The sequence below is a fragment of the Rhipicephalus microplus genome, unplaced genomic scaffold (assembly GCF_043290135.1).
Source record: "Rhipicephalus microplus isolate Deutch F79 unplaced genomic scaffold, USDA_Rmic scaffold_265, whole genome shotgun sequence".
NCBI lineage: Eukaryota > Metazoa > Arthropoda > Arachnida > Ixodida > Ixodidae > Rhipicephalus > Rhipicephalus microplus.
Window position 1 is genome coordinate 52,501 of NW_027464836.1, and position 12,500 is coordinate 65,000.

Genomic DNA, 12,500 nt, shown 5'->3' on the forward strand with positions numbered 1-12,500 from the left:
CCCGGTGGTGCCGCACCCGGGCTCGCCCCGGCTGACGCGGTTTCGTGCCGCCCCGGCAGACGCGGTTTTCGCGCCGCCCCGGCTGACGCGGTTTCGTGCCGCCCCGGCAGACGCGGTTTTTTGCCGCCCCGGCAGACGCGTTTTTTTTTTCTTTCGCCCCGGCTGACGCAGTTTTCGCGCCGCCCCGGCAGACGCGGTTTTCGCGCCGCCCCGGCAGACGCGGTTTTTTGCGCCGCCCCGGCTGACGCAGTTCGGACTTGGCACTTTTTGGCTGAGCCTGGCTGGCGGCCCACTCACTCGATCGCCATGTCTGTTTGCCACAGTTTTCCCGGTGGTGCCGCACCCGGGCTCGCCCCGGCTGACGCAGTTTTCGCGCCGCCCCGGCTGACGCGGTTTCGTGCCGCCCCGGCAGACGCGGTTTTTTGCGCCGCCCCGGCTGACGCGGTTTTTTGCCGCCCCGGCTGACGCAGTTCGGACTTGGCACTTTTCGGCTGTGCCTGGCTGGCGGCCCACTCACTCGATCGCCATGTCTGTTTGCCACAGTTTTCCCGGTGGTGCCGCACCCGGGCTCGCCCCGGCAGACGCGTTTTTTTTTTTTCTTTCGCCCCGGCTGACGCAGTTTTCGCGCCGCCCCGGCTGACGCGGTTTCGTGCCGCCCCGGCAGACGCGGTTTTTTGCGCCGCCCCGGCTGACGCGGTTTTTGCCGCCCCGGCTGACGCAGTTCGGACTTAGCACTTTTTGGCTGAGCCTGGCTGGTGGCCCACTCACTCGATCGCCATGTCTGTTAGCCACAGTTTTCCCGGTGGTGCCGCACCCGGGCTCGCCCCGGCTGACGCAGTTTTCGCGCCGCCCCGGCTGACGCGGTTTCGTGCCGCCCCGGCAGACGCGGTTTTCGCGCCGCCCCGGCTGACGCGGTTTTTGCCGCCCCGGCTGACGCAGTTCGGACTTAGCACTTTTCGGCTGTGCCTGGCTGGCGGCCCACTCACTCGATCGCCATGTCTGTTTGCCACAGTTTTCCCGGTGGTGCCGCACCCGGGCTCGCCCCGGCTGACGCAGTTTTCGCGCCGCCCCGGCTGACGCGGTTTCGTGCCGCCCCGGCAGACGCGGTTTTCGCGCCGCCCCGGCTGACGCGGTTTCGTGCCGCCCCGGCAGACGCGGTTTTTTGCCGCCCCAGCTGACGCAGTTCGGACTTAGCACTTTTTGGCTGAGCCTTGCTGGCGGCCCACTCACTCGATCGCCATGTCTGTTTGCCACAGTTTTCCCGGTGGTGCCGCACCCGGGCTCGCCCCGGCAGACGCGTTTTTTTTTTTCTTTCGCCCCGGCTGACGCAGTTTTCGCGCCGCCCCGGCAGACGCGGTTTTCGCGCCGCCCCGGCAGACGCGGTTTTTTGCGCCGCCCCGGCTGACGCGGTTTTTTGCCGCCCCGGCTGACGCAGTTCGGACTTGGCACTTTTTGGCTGAGCCTGGCTGGCGGCCCACTCACTCGATCGCCATGTCTGTTTGCCACAGTTTTCCCGGTGGTGCCGCACCCGGGCTCGCCCCGGCTGACGCAGTTTTCGCGCCGCCCCGGCAGACGCGGTTTCGTGCCGCCCCGGCAGACGCGGTTTTTTGCGCCGCCCCGGCTGACGCGGTTTTTTGCCGCCCCGGCTGACACGGTTCGGACTTTGCACTTTTCGGCTGTGCCTGGCTGGCGGCCCACTCACTCGATCGCCATGTCTGTTTGCCACAGTTTTCCCGGTGGTGCCGCACCCGGGCTCGCCCCGGCAGACGCGTTTTTTTTTTTTTTTTCTTTCGCCCCGGCTGACGCAGTTTTCGCGCCGCCCCGGCTGACGCGGTTTCGTGCCGCCCCGGCAGACGCGGTTTTTTGCGCCGCCCCGGCTGACGTGGTTTTTGCCGCCCCGGCTGACGCAGTTCGGACTTTGCACTTTTTGGCTGAGCCTGGCTGGCGGCCCACTCACTCGATCGCCATGTCTGTTTGCCACAGTTTTCCCGGTGGTGCCGCACCCGGGCTCGCCCCGGCAGACGCGTTTTTTTTTTTTCCTTCGCCCCGGCAGACGTGGTTCCCCCCCCCCCCCTCCGTCTTTCTTTTTGTTTTTTTTTTTCGCCGCGGCTGAAGTGGATTTTTCGGTGCCTCGACGCCCCGGTAGTCGCGGTTTTTCCGTTTCCGCACGGCCCCGGCTGACGCTGCTCGGTCACAGTCGCCTTTTGTGGTGATTGCAGACTTCTTGAGCGCGGGTGTTTTTTTTTTTTGTTGTTGTTGTTGTTTTATTACGCATTCGCTCCAGCAGACGCTGTTTAGACTTTTTGTTTCCTCTTTTATCCTGCGACGAGGTGACGAGGTTTATTCGGTGCCCCGCCGCCCCGGCTGAAGTGATTTTTCCTGTCCCGTGCCGCCCCGGCTGACGCGGTTGGGACTTCGCGTTTGTTCGGCCGCCACGGGTTTTGGCGCACTCGCTCGGTTGCTTGTTGTTGCCACTTGTTGCGAACCCAGGTTTCTTGAGCGAGCGCGGGCGTTTTTTCTTCCTTTCTTTCTTTGTTCTATGTGTTAGCGAATCGGCCTTTAATATCACACGAGGACTCACAACCAACAATTTTCAGTTTGAAGTGTAAAAAATCTGCAGGTGTTGACGTAACTGACTTGCCCCGTACCCTTGAGTACATCCATGAAGTTCTCGTAGTACTACTAAATCGCATTATTCCAAGTGGAGAAATTCCCATAAACTTGCAAACCTCTACACGAAAATCGGTGCGCGTGATAAAGTTGAAAATTATCGTCCGATATCAAATGTGCCTTCTATAACACAAATTCTAGGAAAAAAAAAAAAAAAAACACTTGTTCGCCGTTTTCTGCGCCGTGACTGGCAGCACTCCGGCGAAGCGAAACGGGGTCGATTCGAGCACGATATCGGCGTCTTTCGACGTGCTCGCCGGCGACCGTCGCACGAGTACGTCGCACGAGCGCGTCTGCCGGGGCGCCGTTTGCGAAGCCGACGCAAAAGTGGGAACCGCCGCTCGGATGATCGCCGCTTTCGGCAGAGTGAGTGTTGGCACTCCGGGGAAGCGAAACAGCGTGAATGCGCCCACGAAATCGGCGTATTTTGAAGTGCCCGCCGGCGACCGTCGCACGAGTACGGTAAACCGCGTCAGCCGGGGCGTAGTTCGGGACGCCGACGAAAAAGTGGGAAGCGCAACTCGGATCTTCGCCGTTTTTGCAGGAGTGAGTGGCGGCCCTCCTGCGAGACCAAGAAGCATCGATTCGTGCACGAATTCGGCGCCTTTCGACGTGATCGCCGGCGACCGTCGCTCGAGTAGGGCAAACCGCGTCTGCCGGGGCGGGCTTCGGGACGCCGATGCGAAAGTGGGAAACGCTGCTCGGATGTTCGCCGTTTTTGGCCGAGTGAGTGCTGGCACACGGGCGAAGCCAAACGGGGCCGATTACGGCACGATATCGGCGTCTTTCGACGTGCCCGCCGGCGACCGTCGCACGAGTACGGTAAACCGCGTCAGCCCGGGCGGAGTTCGGGACGCCGATGCGAAAGTGGAGAACGCCGCTCGGATCTTCGCCGTTTTTGGAGGAGTGAGTGGCGGCACTCCGGAGAAGCCAGGGAGCGCCAATTAGCGCACGATATCGGCGTCTTTCGACGCGCTCGCCGGCGACCGTCGCACGAGTAGGGCAAACCGCGTCTGCCGGGGCGGGGTTTACGACGCCGACGCAAAAGTGGGAACCGCCGCTCGGATGTTGGCCGTTTTTGGCAGAGTGAGTGCTGGCACTCCGGCGACGCGAAAGAGCGCGAATGCGCCCACGAAAGTGGCGTATTTGGACGTGCGTGACGGCGACCGCTGCAGGAGTACGAAAAACCACGTCAGCCGGGGCGAGCGACACACGGCGGTCTGGGTGCTTATCGCTGCTATTATAGGGGCACCCCGGCAGACGCAGAAAAAAAAAAAAAAATTTTCGACCTTCTTTTTTGCTGGTCGAGCTCGGGTAACCCAGGTCGCAATGGGAGCCGCGCACGAAAGCGGCGTCGCGAGACGCGTTCGCGGTCGCTAGTCGCACGAGCTCGGCAACCGCGTCAGCCGGCGCGGAGTTCGGGATGCCGACGGCTAAGTGGGTACCGCTGCTCGGATGTTCGCCGTTTTTGGCCGAGTGAGTGCTGGCACTCCGGTGAAGCCAAGGAGCGCCAATTCGTGCACGATATCGGCGTCTTTCGACGTGCCCGCCGGCCACCGCCGCACGAGTACGGCAAACCGCGTCTGCCGGGGCGGGGTTCGCGACGCGTACGCAATAGTGGGAACCGTCGCTCGGATGTTCGTCGTCTTTGGCCGAGCGAGTGCTGGCACTCCGGCGAAGCGAAACGGGGCCGATTCGGGCACGATATCGGCGTATTTCGACGTGCTCGCCGGCGACCGTCGCACGAGTACGGCAAAGCGCGTCTGCCGGGGCGAGGTTTGCGACGCCGACGAAAAAGTGGGAAGCGCCGCTCGGATCTTCGCCGTTTTTGCAGGAGTGAGTGGCGGCCCTCCTGCGAGACCAAGAAGCATCGACTCGCGCACGATATCGGTGTCTTTCGACGTGCCCGCCGGCCACCGCCGCACGAGTACGGCAAACCGCGTATGCCGGGGCGGGGTTGGCGACGCCGACGCAAAAGTGGGAACCGCCACTAGGATGTTCGCCGTTTTTGGCAGAGTGAGTGCTGGCACTCCGGCGAAGCGAAAGAGCGCGAATGCGCCCACGAAAGTGGCGTGTTTGGACGTGCTTGACGACGACCACCGCAGGAAAACGAAAAACCACGTCAGCCGGGGCGAGCGACCCATGGCGGTCTGGGTGCTTATCGCTGCTATTATAGGGGCACCCCGGCAGACGCAAAAAAAAAAAAAAATTTTTTTCGACATTCTTTTTTGCTCGTCGACCTCGGGTGACCCAGGTCGCAGTGGGAGCCGCGCACGAAAGCGGCGTCGCGAGACGGCTTCGCGGTCGCTAGTCGCACGAGCTCGGCAACCGCGTCTGCCGGGGCGGAGTTCGGGACGCCGACGGCTAAGTGGGAACCGCCGCTCGGATGTTCGCCGTTTGTGGCCGAGTGAGTGCTGGCACTCCGGCGAAGCCAAACGGGGCCGATTCCGGCACGATATCGGCGTCTTTCTACGTGCTCGCCGGCGACCGTCGCACGAGTACGGCAAAGTGCGTCTGCCGGGGCGGGGTTTGCGACGCGTACGCAATAGTGAGAACCGTCGCTCGGATGTTCGTCGTCTTTCGCCGAGCCAGTGCTGGCAATCCGGCGAAGCCGAACGGAGCCGATTCGGGCACGATATCGGCGTCTTTCCACGTGCTCGCCGGCGACCGTCGCACGAGTACGGTAAACCGCGTCAGCCGGGGCGGAGTTCGGGACGCCGATGCGAAAGTGGGAAGCGCCGCTCGGATCTTCGCCGTTTTTGGAGGAGTCAGTGGCGGCACTCCGGTGAAGCCAAGGTGCGCCAATTCGCGCACGATATCGGCGTCTTTCGACGTGCCCGCCGGCCACCGTCGCACGAGTACGGCAAACCTCGTCTGCCGGGGCGGGGTTTGCGACGCCGACGCAAAAGTGGGAACCGCCGCTCGGATGTTCGCCGTTTTTGGCAGAGTGAGTGCTGGCACTCCGGCGAAGCGAAAGAGCGCGAATGCGCCCACGAAAGTGGCGTGTTTGGACGTGCTTGACGACGACCACCGCAGGAAAACGAAAAACCACGTCAGCCGGGGCGAGCGACCCATGGCGGTCTGGGTGCTTATCGCTGCTATTATAGGGGCACCCCGGCAGACGCAAAAAAAAAAAAAATTTTTTTCGACATTCTTTTTTGCTCGTCGACCTCGGGTGACCCAGGTCGCAGTGGGAGCCGCGCACGAAAGCGGCGTCGCGAGACGGCTTCGCGGTCGCTAGTCGCACGAGCTCGGCAACCGCGTCTGCCGGGGCGGAGTTCGGGACGCCGACGGCTAAGTGGGAACCGCCGCTCGGATGTTCGCCGTTTGTGGCCGAGTGAGTGCTGGCACTCCGGCGAAGCCAAACGGGGCCGATTCCGGCACGATATCGGCGTCTTTCTACGTGCTCGCCGGCGACCGTCGCACGAGTACGGCAAAGTGCGTCTGCCGGGGCGGGGTTTGCGACGCGTACGCAATAGTGAGAACCGTCGCTCGGATGTTCGTCGTCTTTCGCCGAGCCAGTGCTGGCACTCCGGCGAAGCCGAACGGAGCCGATTCGGGCACGATATCGGCGTCTTTCCACGTGCTCGCCGGCGACCGTCGCACGAGTACGGTAAACCGCGTCAGCCGGGGCGGAGTTCGGGACGCCGATGCGAAAGTGGGAAGCGCCGCTCGGATCTTCGCCGTTTTTGGAGGAGTCAGTGGCGGCACTCCGGTGAAGCCAAGGTGCGCCAATTCGCGCACGATATCGGCGTCTTTCGACGTGCCCGCCGGCCACCGTCGCACGAGTACGGCAAACCTCGTCTGCCGGGGCGGGGTTTGCGACGCCGACGCAAAAGTGGGAACCGCCGCTCGGATGTTCGCCGTTTTTGGCAGAGTGAGTGCTGGCACTCCGGCGAAGCGAAAGAGCGTGAATGCGCCCACGAAAGTAGCGTATTTGGACGTGCTTGACGGCGACCGCCGCAGGAGTACGAAAAACCACGTCAGCCGGGGCGAGCGACCCACGGCGGTCTGGGTGCTTATCGCTGCTATTATAGGGGCACCCCGGCAGACGCAGAAAGAAAAAAAAAAATGGGGACATGGCGTGCGTCACCGTGCGGCTTCGCAGCGTTGCCGAAGTCGCCGAGCCCTTCGACTGAGCCGAACGGCGGACAGGGAACGTTGGTCGGCCGTTCTAACCTGTCGGTGCCACGCCGAGACGTCGTTAAGGAAAACCGCGTCGTGGGCCTCTACGACGCCGTCGAGTCGTTGTACGTTTGGTGTCCAGCGTGTCGGCGGCGAGTAGCGGACACGTCGTTCACGACTTCGGTCTTTCGCAGTCGACGCGAACTTGCGGAGAGTCGTGGTGCCTCACGTTTTCGGCAGAAACCGCGGCGGAATTTTCCCGTGCGTGCGCGCACGACCTCGGTGCTGTGCCGTCAGCGTAGTGTTGCACAAACTCGTGGCCTACCCAAGGTGCGGTACGTTTGCGGCCGTATCCTCGGTGGGAATTTCGTGAGTAGGGTCGCAAATTCTACGACCTCGGCGGGTTTGAGAGCGACGTAGACTTGTGGCACGCTCAACATGCCACACGTTTCGGGGCACACCCGCGGTGAAATTTTCTCGAGTACGCTCGTATTAGGGCCCAAGGAGGTCTGGGTACTTATCGCTGCTATTATGTGGGGGTTCTCGTGAGCGGCGTACGCGAAAGCGACCGGGTGTCTGATATGCGGCGGGCTTCGGCCTCGTCAAGCGTGTCCTCGGGTCTGCTCCAGGGGAATCCACGGCAGTCGTCTGCAGCCTCATCCGCTTGATGCGTTAGGGGCTGGTTGTCGGACGGTGCCGTTTTACCACGATATCGAGGTGTGTTCCGTGTCGTCCTCGGGCGATTCAGATGCGAAAGCGCCGAAGACGCGGGCGTGACCCGTCGTCTGGCGGCTTTGCAGTCTCGGCTCCGTTGCTAGTTCCGGCCGGTCCACCGACAGTGCAGCGGGCTTGGGCAACCCGCACGGCGCGACCGAGTCGATGCAACGAAAAAGAGCGAGCATGAACGTGCTTCTTGCCGCACGGCTCCCACTCGTCTTTCGGGAAGGTTGTGCCGTAGCGAGCTCGAACGCCGTCATCTCGGAGTGCAAAATAAGCGTGTTGGGGCGCCTGAAGGTGGCCTCCGCCGCACACAGACTGCGTCCGGCCCGCCGAGGGCGAGGACGGACGCGCAGTCGAACGATTACCTGGTTGATCCTGCCAGTAATCATATGCTTGTCTCAAAGATTAAGCCATGCATGTCTAAGTACATGCCGAAATAAGGCGAAACCGCGAATGGCTCATTAAATCAGTTATGGTTCCTTAGATCGTTTCTTCCTACTTGGATAACTGTGGCAATTCTAGAGCTAATACATGCAGTGAGCCTGGAGCCCTTTGGGTAACGGGTGCTTTTATTAGACCAAGATCGATCGGGTTTCGGCCCGTATTGTGTGGTGACTCTGGATAACTTTGTGCTGATCGCATGGCCACGAGCCGGCGACGTTTCTTTCAAGTGTCTGCCTTATCAACTTTCGATGGTAGGTTACTTGCTTACCATGGTTGTTACGGGTAACGGAGAATCAGGGTTCGATTCCGGAGAGGGAGCCTGAGAAACGGCTACCACATCCAAGGAAGGCAGCAGGCGCGCAAATTACCCACTCCCGGCACGGGGAGGTAGTGACGAAAAATAACAATACGGGACTCTTTTGAGGCCCCGTAATTGAAATGAGTACACTCTAAATCCTTTAACGAGGATCAATTGGAGGGCAAGTCTGGTGCCAGCAGCCGCGGTAATTCCAGCTCCAATAGCGTATACTAAAGCTGCTGCGGTTAAAAAGCTCGTAGTTGGATCTCAGTTCCAGACGAGTAGTGCATCTACCCGATGCGACGGCTCGGACTGAACATCATGCCGGTTCTTTCTTGGTGCACTTCATTGTGTGCCTCGAGATGGCCGGTGCTTTTACTTTGAAAAAATTAGAGTGCTCAACGCAGGCGAGTCGCCTGAATAAACTTGCATGGAATAATAGAACAAGACCTCGTTTCTGTTCTGTTGGTTTTTGGAATACGAGGTAATGATTAAGAGGGACGGACGGGGGCATTCGTATTGCGGCGCTAGAGGTGAAATTCTTGGACCGTCGCAAGACGAACTACTGCGAAAGCATTTGCCAAGAATGTTTTCATTGATCAAGAACGAAAGTCAGAGGTTCGAAGGCGATCAGATACCGCCCTAGTTCTGACCATAAACGATGCCAACCAGCGATCCGCCTGAGTTACTCAAATGACTCGGCGGGCAGCTTCCGGGAAACCAAAGTATTTGGGTTCCGGGGGAAGTATGGTTGCAAAGCTGAAACTTAAAGGAATTGACGGAAGGGCACCACCAGGAGTGGAGCCTGCGGCTTAATTTGACTCAACACGGGAAAACTTACCCGGCCCGGACACTGGGAGGATTGACAGATTGAGAGCTCTTTCTTGATTCGGTGGATGGTGGTGCATGGCCGTTCTTAGTTGGTGGAGCGATTTGTCTGGTTAATTCCGATAACGAACGAGACTCTAGCCTATTAAATAGGTGCGGGGTTCCCAGCACCTTACAACCTTCTTAGAGGGACAAGCGGCTCCTAGCCGCACGAAACAGAGCAATAACAGGTCTGTGATGCCCTTAGATGTCCGGGGCCGCACGCGCGCTACACTGAAGGAAGCAGCGTGTCTTTATCCCTGTCTGAAAAGACTGGGTAACCCGTGGAACTTCTTTCGTGATTGGGATAGGGGCTTGCAATTGTTCCCCTTGAACGAGGAATTCCCAGTAAGCGCGAGTCATAAGCTCGCGTTGATTACGTCCCTGCCCTTTGTACACACCGCCCGTCGCTACTACCGATTGAATGATTTAGTGAGGTCTTCGGACCGATGTCCGGCGCGGCCTTTCGGTTGCGCCGGTCTGTTGGAAAGATGACCAAACTTGATCATTTAGAGGAAGTAAAAGTCGTAACAAGGTTTCCGTAGGTGAACCTGCGGAAGGATCATTAACGGATTGTGAAGGGTGAGCGCCTCAGCTGCGTCTGCGCCCGACACTTTCTGCCGCTGACCCCGTTTGGACGCGGGGTCGGCTTTTCCCCACGGGGCTGCCTGAATGTGGAGCGGCACCCCGTGACAAATTGTTGCGCCCAGCGGACGCCAACACCGCGACCTTGGACGGTCGGCCAGGTGGCGGACGCGGGTACAAACGGCGCAACGCACTCATAGGTCGGCTTTCGACCCGCCACTGCACCGTGGCTCGAAGCGCTCGAAATGCGCGACCCGACCGCTGCGGGACCGCCTAGTACTGTAAACAGGAGCGGCGGAGCGCGAACGGCGAGTCGTGGTTACGTCGGTAGAAGGCGAGGCTGCGCGTTCCCGAAACGCCAGCCGAGTGCCCTCCCGACCGTTCGAGCGTGCAAGAACGAGACCCGACAATCGCGCGGCGACTGCCAAGTACGAGAGGAACGGCACAAGCGTCGGCGGTCGGTCAAGGAACTGGCGATGTGACGGGTCCGCTGTGCACCAGTGCATACCGTCCCGCCGTCCGCGGCAAGCGCCTCCGCGTCCTCGGGTGACGGAGGCTGCCGGTCGGTTCTTGCAGGCGAGGGATCTCGCTGGCACCGGTTCGCGTTGACGCGCGGCCGGTCATGGCACGGCGATGCGACGGCCGAGGTGCGCAGTACTCGATGGAGGAACCGCACGCTCCGATGACCGTCCCGCCCTCCGCGGCGTATGCGTACCGACCGTAATGGTTGCAGCAGCGCCGGCCGGCTTTTGAATTCGCCACACGAAACACGGTGCGAGATCGCGGTTAGGGGAGCGTCGACGTTGCCAGGCGTTTTGCTTGCTGCCGAGGGAAAGGCGGCACGGCCACGTCGCGCTCGTCGCGATTAGCGGGTCTGCGCGCTTTGGGAAGGTGCCGCAACGACTTGCCGAAAGAGGAAGCACGGAAGAACGAGGGACTTGGACGTCCCGACAATTGAACGCACTTGCGGCCAGGCCCTTGCTGGCTTCGTTCTTCCGCCTCGAGTAGGCTCGTACGCGGCTCCGGCGCCGAAAGTGGTCCTTGGCACCGACTTCGGTGGACGTGGGAAGTGCCGCGCAAGTACGGCGCGCCTGGCTCCACCTGTTGGCTAAAGTAGGCAGCCGGATCGGCATTTTGGTGTGCGGTGGCAAACCGTGGATGCGAAAAAAGCTTGTGCGATTTCGTGGAACAAAAAGCGGGGGTCCCCCTTTTTATGCGGAGGAGACCGACCCGCCCGCCGTGGTGAACCGCGACGCCACGGTAAAAACGGGAGAGGCTTGTCGATGGGACCGTGCATCCCGCGCTCCACGGAGGCCGGGAGGCGGCCGCCCGAGGAAATGTGTAGCCGTCGAGGCCCGCATCTGCGTGCACTCTTATCCAAATGGGTGTACCGCAGGCATTTTCTGGTTAGGCGGGCCAATGAGAGCGAGCACACAACGATACCTACGGGTCCGGCTTGGAGAACCGGCTTCGACGCCTCCCGAGTATTTATAGAGGGGTGGACCACGAAAGCACTCGCAAGTAGCGGAAGCGAAACGCCGTCCGAAACACACCGTTTGCTCGATTTGCGGCAGCCGAAAAAGGCGCGGCAGAGTTTTGGAGTCCAAGCGTGCGCTGAAAAGCGCCCTTCTTGGCCACTGTTTGGCCGAGTGCCAGAAACGTTTGGTTTTGACTGTACGGAATTGAACAAACACTTTTTCACGACTCTAAGCGGTGGATCACTCGGTTCTCGGGTCGATGAAGAACGCAGCCAGCTGCGAGACTTGGTGTGAATTGCAGGACACACTGAGCACTGATTCTTTGAACGCACATTGCGGCCTTGGGTCTTCCCTTGGCTTCGTCTGTCTGAGGGTCGGATCACATATCAAGAGAGCCTTCGGCGCACAAGGGAACGTGAGCCGTCGACTCGTTTTGACCGCGTCGGCAACACGGACAGCACGCTGAACACCTCACAGCGAGCGCCAACAGCGGCCACTCAAGGGCGAGACGGTGGCGACCGTCGTGCCAGAGCCCAACCGAAACGGGGGCGACCGACTGCATTGAGGATGTGGCACCTCGTTGAGACCGCCGCAGGACTTCGAGTCGGAAGGAAGCCTGCAGGGAAAGTGCGGTCGAGGTTGCGTACTCCTCTCTGCGACCGGGCGCGCAAGAGCTGCGAGAGCCACGGACGCGCAACTTTAACGCACGGTAAACACGAGGAGCGAAAGCCGGCCAGCAAAGCTTCTCCAGCCGTGCGCAAAGTGCGCGAGATCGCAGCCTTGCGTTGCGCTTGTTGCCCTCGAAGTAAGCAGGGTGTCCCGTAGACCGGGCGCTCGAACACGCTGCGGGGCCGTGCCTCCTCCAGGCTTTGCCGCGCGAACAGGGAACGTTCGCGCGCAAAGCGCAGGGAGGTGAGGAGGCTGCGCCCGACGTTTGCGGTTCGCTGCGTACGCGGTTGATGCGGAGAGCACGGCGCGACGACTTGCCGCGAAGCGGAAAAAGTCTCCCGCACGAGTTGGCGAAACGTTGGCGAAGCTTAAGGCGTTCTCGTCGTAGTCCGCCGTCGGTCTAAGTGCTTCGCAGTTCCCGTCCCGTTCAAAAAACTGGGCCACTCCAGTTGGGGCGGGGGCGACGCTACACGAGACGATGCCTCTCGCCAGGCTGCGTGGCTGCCCTTGCGGCGGCGGCGACTGGCCTCGGCGGTGTTTGGGCTTTCGACACGGTCGTTTATCACGCAACTGCTCGGACGACGCACGCGCGCAGCGGAATGCCGCTTGCCAGCCTTGTGAAGATGTGACCCTGTACAGGGTTG

The 12,500-nt window shown here is 60.9% G+C and overlaps 2 non-coding genes across 2 annotated transcripts; both read left to right on the forward strand.

Annotated features, from left to right (window-relative positions):
• Window positions 1-7,877: 7,877 nt before the first annotated feature.
• LOC142792962 (small subunit ribosomal RNA) lies at window positions 7,878-9,692 on the forward strand. The gene has a single exon (XR_012891338.1). It is a non-coding gene; the product is annotated as a small subunit ribosomal RNA (ribosomal RNA).
• Window positions 9,693-11,411: 1,719 nt separating this feature from the next.
• On the forward strand, window positions 11,412-11,564 carry LOC142792974 (5.8S ribosomal RNA). Its single transcript, XR_012891350.1, has one exon. It is a non-coding gene; the product is annotated as a 5.8S ribosomal RNA (ribosomal RNA).
• The last annotated feature ends 936 nt before the right edge of the window (window positions 11,565-12,500 follow it).